Source organism: Pan troglodytes, chromosome 22, assembly GCF_028858775.2.
Source record: "Pan troglodytes isolate AG18354 chromosome 22, NHGRI_mPanTro3-v2.0_pri, whole genome shotgun sequence".
NCBI lineage: Eukaryota > Metazoa > Chordata > Mammalia > Primates > Hominidae > Pan > Pan troglodytes.
Genome location: NC_072420.2, coordinates 32989619 through 32999942, shown reverse-complemented (window position 1 = coordinate 32999942; position 10324 = coordinate 32989619). Strand labels below are relative to the sequence as shown.

Here is a 10324-nt window from a genome sequence, read left to right as displayed (position 1 = left end):
GCTTTGAGTGTGGCTCAATACAAATTCATAAACTTTCTTAAAACATTATGAGATTCTTTTGCATTTTTTTTAAAGCTCATCAGCTATTGTTACTATTTGTGTATTTTATGTGTGGCCCAAGACAATTATTCTTCTTCCAGTGTGGCCCAGGGAAGCCAAAAGATTGGATACCCCCGCGAACCTTGAATTCAGTCATTTCTCCAAGGAATCCCAGTTCTTAGTAGAAAATGGTATTTAGCTATCATGGTCTAGATGATAGGGGTACTTGTTGCTACTGGGTTGGTTATAATGTTTAGACCTATTCAATGTAGAGAGCTAGAAAATATTTATTTTTTGAGATAAAAAATAGCATGAGTTCATACTGATGCTTCCACTTCAAAATCACAAGCATGGAGTTTTTACTTAACCTTATCTTTCTTAGCTGTATCTCTTTCTCCAAAACTTAAAATTATATTCCCAACAAGACTAACATAATTACTCAATATACAACGTACACACAAACAACCCCAGAATAGCAATATCAATTCTTTTTTGTCTTTGGAAGAATTTATTATTTTTGTTCTTTTTTTCAAAAACTTTTTATTTCCATAGGTTTTTGGGGAACAGGTGGTATTTGCTTACATGAGTAAGTTATTTAGTGGTGATTTGTGAGATTTTGGTGCACCTGTCACTTGAGCAGTATACACTGAACCCAATTTGTGGTTTTTTATCCCTCACCCCCTTTCCACCCTTTCCCCCTGAGTCCCCAAAATCCACTGTATCATTTTTATGCCTTTGCATCCTCATAGCTTAGCTCCCACTTATGAGTGAGAACACACAATGTTTGGTTTTCCATTCCTGAATTACTTCACTTAGAATAATAGTCTCCAATCCAGTCCAGGTTGCTGCAAATGCCTCTTTGTGGCTGAGTAGTATTCCATTATATATATATAATGGAATATATATATATATGGAATATATATATAATGGAATATATATATATGGAATATATATATATTGGAATATATATATGTGGAATATATATATGTGGAATATATATATGTGGACTATATATGGAATATATATATCACAGTAGATATATACAGTATATATATAATGGAATATATATACTGTATATATATAATGGAATATATATACTGTATATATATAATGGAATATATATACTGTATATATATAATGGAATATATATACTGTATATATATAATGGAATATATATACTGTATATATATAATGGAATATATATACTGTATATATATAATGGAATATATATACTGTATATATATAATGGAATATATATACTGTATATATATACTGGAATATATATACTGTATATATATACTGGAATATATATACTGTATATATATACAGTATATATATATAATGGAATCTCTCTCTCTCTCTCACAGTTTCTTTATCCACTCATTGATTGATGGGCATTTGGGCTGGTTCCACATTTTTGCAATTGCTATTGTGCTGCTATAAACATGTGTGTGCAAGTATCTGTTTCATATAATAATTTATTTTCCTCTGGATAGATACCCAGTAGTGGGATTGCTGGATCAAATGGTTTTAGTTCTTTAAGGAATCTCCACACTGTTTTCCATAGTGGTTGTACTAATTTACATTCCCACAAGCAGTGTAGAAGTGTTCCCTGTTCACTGCATCCGTGCCAACATCTACTATTTTTTGATTTTTTGATTATGGCCATTCTTGTGTGGGTAAGATGGTATTGCAATGTGGTTTTGATTTGCCTTTCCCTGATCATTAGTGATGTTGAGCATTTTCCATATGTTTGTTGGCCATTTGTATATCTTCTTTTAAGAATTGTCTATTCATGTCCTTGCCCACTTTTTGATGAGATTTTTTTTTTTCTTGCTGATTTGAGTTCTTTGTAGATTCTGGATATTAGTCCTGTGTCAGATGTATAGATTGTGGAGATTTCTCCCACTCTGAGGATTGTCTGTTTATTCTGCTGATTTTCCTTTTGTCATGCAAAAGCTCTTTAGTTTAATTAAGTCCCACCTATTTATCTTTGTATTTGTTGCATTTGCTTTTGGGTTCTTGGATATGAAATCTTTGCCTAGGCCAATGTCTAGAAGGGTTTTTCCAATGTTATCTTCTAGAATTTTTATAGTTTCAGGTCTTAGATGTAAGTCCTTAATCCATCTTGAGTTGATTTTTGTATAAGGTGAGAGATGAGGATCCAGTTTAATTCTTCTACATGTGGCTTGCCAATTATCCCAGCATCATTTGTTGAATAGGGTGTCCTTTCCCCACTTTATGTTTTTGTTTGCTTTGTCAAAGATCAGTTGACTCTAGGTATTTGGGTTTATTTCTGGGTTCCCTATTCTGTTCCATTGGTCTATGTGCCTATTTTTATACAAGTACCATGCTGTTTTGGTGATTATGGCCTTATAGCATAGTTTGAAATCAGGCAATTTGATGCCTCCAGATTTGTTCTTTTTGCTTAGTCTTGCTTTGGCTGGGTGGGCTCTTTATTGGTTCTATATGAATTTTAGGATTGTTTTTTCTAGTTCTGTGAAGAATGATGGTGGTATTTTGATGGGAATTGCATTGAATTTGTAGATTGCTTTTTGGAAGTATGGTCATTTTGACAATATTGATTCTGCCCATCCATGAGCATGAGATGTGTTTCCATTTGTTTGTGTCATCTATGATTTCTTTCAGCAGTGTTCTGTAGTTTTCCTTGTAGAGGTCTTTCACCTTTTTGGCTAGGTATATTCCTAAGTATTTTATTTTATTTTTTTGCAGCTAACAATATCAATTCTAACAACAACATGCTTACTAAAAATGGTTTAAAATCTTTTTGGGAAAGAGATGGTAGAAATTTATTTATTTATTTTGGTACTTAGGGTATATCTCATGAGATATGTATAGTCAAGTTCATGTTTTAAAATTACTCAAAATAGTTCTTCTCCATGCAGCTATGCCATCCACTAGATATATTCAATATCTACATATTTAGAGATTGCTTTTTTAAAAAAAGATTTTGTTTTATCATTATGTCAAATAGTTACATGATTCCAAAGTCAAATATACAAGACAAGGTACACTTGTGGATCCGTAGTTCCTATTCCTCTTTTGTGTTTCTGTTACTTTCAGCTAAGTAGGCACTTTTAAAAAATGTTCTTGGTATATCCTTCAATTTTTAAAAATATAAGTAAATATGTATGTGTATTAATGTCTTCCCCCTACCTTTTTTTAGATGTCCATTGGCAAATTACATTTTAAAAAAAACATTGTTTTTTTTTTTTTGAGGCAGGGTCTTGCTCTGTTGTGCAGGCTGGAGTGCAGTGGCTCAATCTTGGCTCACTGTAACCTCTGCCTCCTAGGCTCAAGCAATCCTCCCACCTCAGCATCCTGAGTAGCTGAGACTACAGGCATGTGCCACCATGCCCAGCTAACTTTTTCTGTATTTTTAGTAGAGACAGGGTCTTGCCATGTCACCCAGGCTGGTGTCGAACTCCTGGACCCAAGTAATCCTCCCACCTTGGCCTCCCAAAGTGCTAAGATTACAGGCCTGACTGAGCCACTGCACCCAGCCTGCCTTTTTTTACTTAACCGTTTATTCTGGTGTCCCCTCCATGGCATGTAGAGATAAGCCTCTTTCTTTTTCACAGGTACGTAATGTTCCCATCATGTGGTTGTACTACAGCTTATCCATTCACTTCCCAGTTGATGAATGTTTGGGTTGTTTTCAGTCTTTTCTATTTCAAGTAGTGCTGCAATGTCTTGTGTTCATGTTTTACCATATTTTTGCCAGTGTACTTTTGGAATCAGCTCCTAGATGTGAGGGGTGTGTGTGTGTGTGTGTGTGTGTGTGTGTGTGAAAGAGAGAGAGAGAAAGGATACATATGTATGCAATTGTGTTAGATATTGCCAAATTCCTTTCCATAGAGGTTATAATATCTTGCATTTCTATCAACAATGTATGAAAGTGCCTGTTTTCTTGGGCAACAGTATGGACAACAGATCATGTTGTCAAACTTCTGGATTTTATCAGGATGATAGGTGAGCTATTAGTTTTTAGTGTAGTTTAAAAATGAGCATGGCAGAGAATCTTTTCATATATTAAATATTTGCTTTTCTTTTATAGTGACCTATCTTTCTACATTTCTTGTTGTAGCATATTTTCAAATAAGAAAAGCTATGTGGCCGGGTGTGGTGGCTCACACCTGTAATCCCAACACTTTGGGAGGCCGAGGCAGGTGGATCACCTGAGGTCAGGAGTTCAACACCATCCTGGCCAACCTGGTGAAACCCCGTCTCTACTAAAAATACAAAAATTAGCCAGGCATAGTGGTGGACACCTGTAATCCCAGCTACTCAGGAGGCTGAGGCAGGACAATCACTTGAAACCAGGAGGCGGAAGTTGCAGGGAGCCGAGATCACGCCGTTGCACTCCAGCCTGGGTGACAGAGCAAGACTCTGTCTCAAAAAAAAAAAAAAAAGCTACGTAAAAGATAAAATTTTCAAGTTCCGTTACATCTGAAAATGTCAATTATACCTGGATCATGATTGGAATGGGTATATAACTCTAGTCTGAAAATCACCTGCCCACTGAACTTTGAGCTTTCTGGCTTCTGAAGTCACGTTGCTGATGAGAAGTCTAATGTGATCTGATTCTTGCACCTTTTCCCTCTTCTCTGAAACTTTTAGAAATTTCTCTGAAGGTTGGAGTTCTGATAATTTACAATGTTAAGCCTTGGTGTGAGATTATTTCATTTCTTGTGCCAGGAAATTAGTATGCTTTTCCAATCTGAAGATTCATCTTTTAGCTCTGGGCAATTGCATTCCCTCCCTTCTTCCTCTCCTCTTCCCTCCCCTCCCCTTCCCTCTCCTCTCCTTCTTTTCTTCCTTCTTTCTTTCCTTTCTCTCTCTCTCCTTTTCTTTCTTTCTTTTTTGACAGGGCCTCACTCTTGTCGCCCAGGCTGGAGTGCAGTGACAATTGCTGTCTGTCTGCCTGCCTGCCTTCCTTCCTTCCTTTTTCTTTTCTTTTCTTTCTCTTTCTTTCTTTTCTCTCTCTCTCTCTCTTTTTTTTTTTTTTTTTTGACACTCTGTCGCCCAGGCTGGAGTGCAGTGGCATGATCCTGGCTCACTGCAGCCTCCGCCTCCTAGGCTTAAGCGATTCTCCTGCCTCAGTCTCCTGAGTAGCTGGGATTACAGGCATGCATCACCACCGCCCAGCTAATTTTTGTATTTTTAGTAGAGACTGGATTTCATCAGGTTGGCCAGGCTGGTCTCGAACTTTTGACCTTAAATGACCCACGCACCTCAGCCTCCCAAAGCGCTGGGATTACAGGCATGAGCCACTGTGCCCAGTCAACTGTATTTTTTTTTAATGATTTTTTCTCTTTATTTTGTGTTCCCTGTATATTTGAACCACCTATTAGTCAGATGTTGGACCTCCTGGACCTATGCCTCTTGTCTTTTCTTTGGCCATTTACATTTCTTACTTATTTGATTATATATTCTGTGAATTCCTTTATCTTTCAATTCTTCAGCTATGGATACGGTGTTTCTTGAATCTCTCCAAGAAGACTTGATTTGTAATCTTAAGCATCTCTGATATTATTCCAGATTCAGAAGTCACAAAACTCACTTTCTGATTAGTCTGTGCTGTGTTTAGAAAATACCCTTTTAGTTAAAAGGGAGATTTACATGTTTGGCATAGACGCTAAAACCTATTATTCCCTAATGGCTATAGCGTAGCCCTGGTGATCAGTCTTAGCCATCTTCCTCCAGTTGTATAAAAAAAAAAAAATGAACAGAACTGTGGGGAAACAAAGGAGAGCTCAGAAAGAAAGTGAGGGGCTGATAGAAGAATTTTACATTGAGAGGCTGGGCACAGTGGTTCACGCCTGTAATTCCAGCACTTTGGGAGGTCGAGGTGGGTGGATTGCCTGAGGTCAGGAGTTCGAGATTAGTCTGGCCAACATGGTGAGATACTGTCTCTACTAAAAATACAAAAAAATTAGCCAGGTATGGTGGCGTGCACCTGTAATCCCAGCTACTCGGGAGGCTAAGGCAGGGGAATTGCTTGAACCAGGGAGGTGGAGGTTGCAGTGAGCTGAGATCACGCCATTGCACTCCAGCCTGGGTGACAGACTAAGACTGTCTCAAAAAAAAAAAAAAAAAAAAGAATTGGATCAACTGGTCCTCAGATGCAGCTGCAGCCGACTCTTTATGCACTAAAGGAGCCAGCTCACTGATTCCAGCTACCTGTCATCCCATCATGTTAGTGTAAGGAAGCGAATGAAATTAAAATATAGCCTTTGATTGCATTCTGTAGCCATTAATTTTTTTTTTTTTTTTTTTGACAGAGTTTCACTCTTTCACCCAGGCTGGAATGCAGTGGTGCAATCTCATCTCACTGCAACCTCCACCCTCCGGGTTCAAATGATTCTCCTGCCTCAGCCTCCTGAGTAGCTGGGACTACAGGGGACCACCACCACAGCTGGCTAATTTTTGTATTTTTAGTAGAGATGGAGTTTCGCCATGTTGGCCAGGCTGGTCTCTAACTCCTGACCTCAGGTGATCCACCCCCTTGGCCTCCTAAAGGGCTGGGATTATAAGCATAAGCCACTGCACTCGGCCTATAGCCATTAATTTCTGATTTTCCTCAATTGCCAGAGCACTCTTAAAAGGCCACAATTCTCCCAAATTATTAAGATCTCATTTGTTTCTTCTCTTTTTCCTTCTCTCCCCCAGTTATATTTTCTTGCTCTCTCTGTCTCTCTCCCCTCTAGTGCTAGCCATTGATATAAATTAGATGAGCATTTGTTTGTTATTTACACTAAAGCTTTTGAATCAAGCCAAAAATTAGGGTTGAATCAGGTAGTTCAAGTAACCCATATGTTGTGCAAGAAAAGACTGCAGGTTACAATAAAAATGGAACTCTCTTTCACATTTTGCCTTCTGCTACGCCCTTAGACCTTCTTCGGTGACAACCGCCTTCCCTGTGGCCCTAGATGAGCACAAGGGCAGTCTGTGTGTGGGATCCCTTCCCATTCACGCTCCACCCTGCTCTTGACCATGGTGAACTTGTATGGATTACATCAATATGCTACATGCCCTGTGGATTCTGGCTGGATATGGTCAGTGGCGAGTTCCAGCAGGAAACTGGAGGGACAGAAGAGAGCGAGGTCAGAGAATTTAATCTCCTGCCTCCCTCCCTACGAGGTCACCCCAGCTGGTGACTGTGACCCTGGATGGAAGGTGATGGTCTCAAGGTGGTCTGCTCTTCACAACTCTCCTTCTTTCTGGTAACCTCGCCCAGCATCCCTCTAGGTCGAGGGAGGGGTGGTGTTGGCCTCATTGCTTTTAACCTGGATTCCTGTACCATCCCTCATGGTTCTCTCCTACAAACCTTTGCAAAGAATCCCTCCCCACACTAGCAGAATTTTAGTGCATGCTCTCTGTGTTCTTCTAAGGCCCTCTTAGGGAATAGACAATTCTGTAGGCACTTTCATTGCAAACAGAATCCCAGTGAAGAAATGGTAGCGTCAGTCCAAGATACTAATCAACATGGCAATCTTCACTACAGGATGAGAACTGTTTTCCCTTTGCCCCAGGTAGGACATAGGCCACCTCAGCCTTCCCGGCCTCAGGTAGGGAAGGGGCTGTGGCTGGCCCTGCTCTTTCCCACCTCACCTGTTCCCTGCGGTTTTCATTTCTGCCTAGCCTGAGATGGGGAAAGTGGGGGATAGGACAGTTTTCACTTTGATATGGTTTGGCTCTGTGTTCCCACCCAAATCTCATCTTGAATTGCAATCTCCATGTGTTGAGGGAGGGGCATGGTGGGAGTAACTGGATCATGGGGGCAGTTCCCCCAGGCTGTTCTCATGATAGCGAGTTCTCACGAGATCTGGTGGTTTTAAAGTGTGGCACCTCCCCTTGGCTTGCTCTCTCTCTCTCCTGCTGCCACGTAAGACGTGCTTTGCTTCCCCTTTGTCTTCCGCCATGATTGCAAGTTTCCTGAGGCCTCCCCAGCCATGCAGAACTGTGAGTCAGTTAAACCTCTTTCCTTTATAAGTTACCCAGTCTCAAGTAGTTCTTTATAGCAGCATGAGAACGGACTAATACACACTTGAACTTGTTCTAACTTTGTTTTGCACTCTTAGGTAAGATCTAGTTAGACCTGACCCTTTCTCCTAGCCCCCTCGGGGACTCCCTGCACCTCCCAAATCCCAGGTGCATGCCCATGACCCACTGGGCAAGGCCTCATCTCAGGCTGGCTCTCCCTCTGCCCTGGTTCTCCAGGAGTGCTGTTCACACTTGACTCACCACTGGGGAGTCTTCATGCTTCCAGGTTAGCTCCTTAGGCAGAAATTAAGACTCTAGGTGACATCCTGCCAGCAAAGTTCAGATCTGGCTGACAACCTACCTTGTTTGCCTTTGTTGTGCTACCAAAACACACGCAGCTTAACGCTCCTGCAGGTCACCCCGTCCCCAAGTGCCTGGGAACCAACAGGTACGTAAGTGTCTCCTCAAAGTCTCTTATCAGCCAAATTGAGGCAAGGAGGCAGATACCCTCATCTTCTCTATTGGGGAGGGGCCCATCTCCAAAGAGATCCTTCCAGTGAAGTCATCTTGGTCACCATTTTCTCCCTTCCTTTATATTCCCAAAGTGTGTGAGAGAGGTGTTTAAGAGAAGGAGGAAATCAGCTAGGCATGGTGGCCCATGCCTGTAATCCCAGCACTTTGGGAGGTCGAGGTGGGTGGATTACCTGAGGTCAGGAGTTCAAGACCAGCCTGGTCAACATGGTAAAGCCCCGTCTCTACTAAAAATACAAAGATTAGCTGGGTGTGGTGGCGGGTGCCTGTAATCCCAGCTACTCGGGAGGCTGAGGTGGGAGAATCCCTTGAACCTGGGAGGTGGAGGTTGCAGTGAGCCAAGATCATGTCACTGCACTCCAGCCTGAGTGACAGAGTGAGACTCCAAAAAAAAAAAAAAAAGCAGGAGGAAATCATCTCTCCTAAATCTACTCTGAAGATTCCCCCAGGAAGGAGGGCAATCTCTCTCACACACACTTTGATATCTCATTTTTACTTCATCTTGGAGTCTTAGTGGAAACTTCAATTTTAACATACTGTAACAGATTGCTACATACATTTTTGGTTGCTAGTAAAAACAAAACAACAATTGAAACTGGCTTCCACAATAACTGGAACTGGTTGGCTCACACAACTGGAAGGATCTAGAGATTGGGTGCTGTTTCTCTGTGATTCCCTTACTCAGACTGGGCAAAATTGAACTTGACAAGGCCAAGTTTTTATTCTGAGCCAATCCCTATTGCCAGGGGAGCAGCACGGGTCGCCAGGCGTAGGTGCCATCCCTGCCCCAATCGCTATGGAAGAGTCATGGTCATCCTGATTGATCGGGTTAAACCTCTAGGGACTCATTCCCGGAACTGGTGGTGAGAGTGGTGGAGATGGACTCAACCTTATCCAAATCTCCTAGTTATATAACTAGGAAGTACGGTGAGAATGTAGTTTAGGAAGCAACCACAACCACAAACTACGAGGTCATCTTTTTCAAGCATCTCATTTTGTCCTCCCATAAATAGGATTTTGTGGTTAGCTGAGGTTTTGTTTTGTTTTTTATTTTTTTGAGACAGGATCTCATTCTGTCACCCAGGCTGGAGTGCAATAGTGTAATCACAGCTTACTGCAGCCTCGACCTCCCAAGCCCAACCCATCCTCCTGCCTCAGCCTCACAAGCAACTGGGACTACAGGGGCGCACCACCATGCCTGGCTAATTTTGAAATCTTTGTAGAGACAGGGTCTCTCTATGTTGCCCAGGTTGTTCCCAAACTCCTGGGCTCAAGTGACTCTCTCGCTTCAGCCTCCCAAAGTGCCAGGGTTACAGGCATGAGCCACCATGGCTAGCCTTGTTTTTATATTCATAATATTAATACAAACACACTTGTGCCTATAGAGGAATTCATTTTGCATCAGCCAACTTCTCCATGATGTGCAGGAGGCATCATGCCTACAAACCATGATATTCTGAAGGACCATGAAAATGTTTCATTTTTTTAATCAAGAGAAATAAATGAACTTACAGGTCTAAAAATGTTTTATGATATCATTTTAATATAATCATCTTCATAGCAATGTGACTATAAAATGAAATTTTTATTAACTGCTTTATGGAGAGAAAGGCCTACTAAGGCAAAAATAGGGCCCCTGAAAGTCACCATGCAGCTCGGCCTTGTATTCCTTCTTTCCTGGGGCATCCTATCATAGAATTTAAGTATTGACAATAGGAACCCAAAGTCTGAGACAAGATGATCCTTT

At 41.0% G+C, this 10324-nt stretch overlaps 1 protein-coding gene across 1 annotated transcript in view; it reads left to right on the top strand.

Moving 5' to 3' along the window:
- Window positions 1–8963, top strand: part of URB1 (URB1 ribosome biogenesis homolog) — a 110737-nt gene extending 101774 nt beyond the window's left edge. Inside the window, exon 40 of the transcript XR_010154419.1 lies at window positions 6955–8963. The gene's annotated coding sequence lies outside the window, so the exon portion shown is untranslated. The remainder of the gene's footprint in view (window positions 1–6954) is intronic.
- Window positions 8964–10324: the final 1361 nt, after the last annotated feature.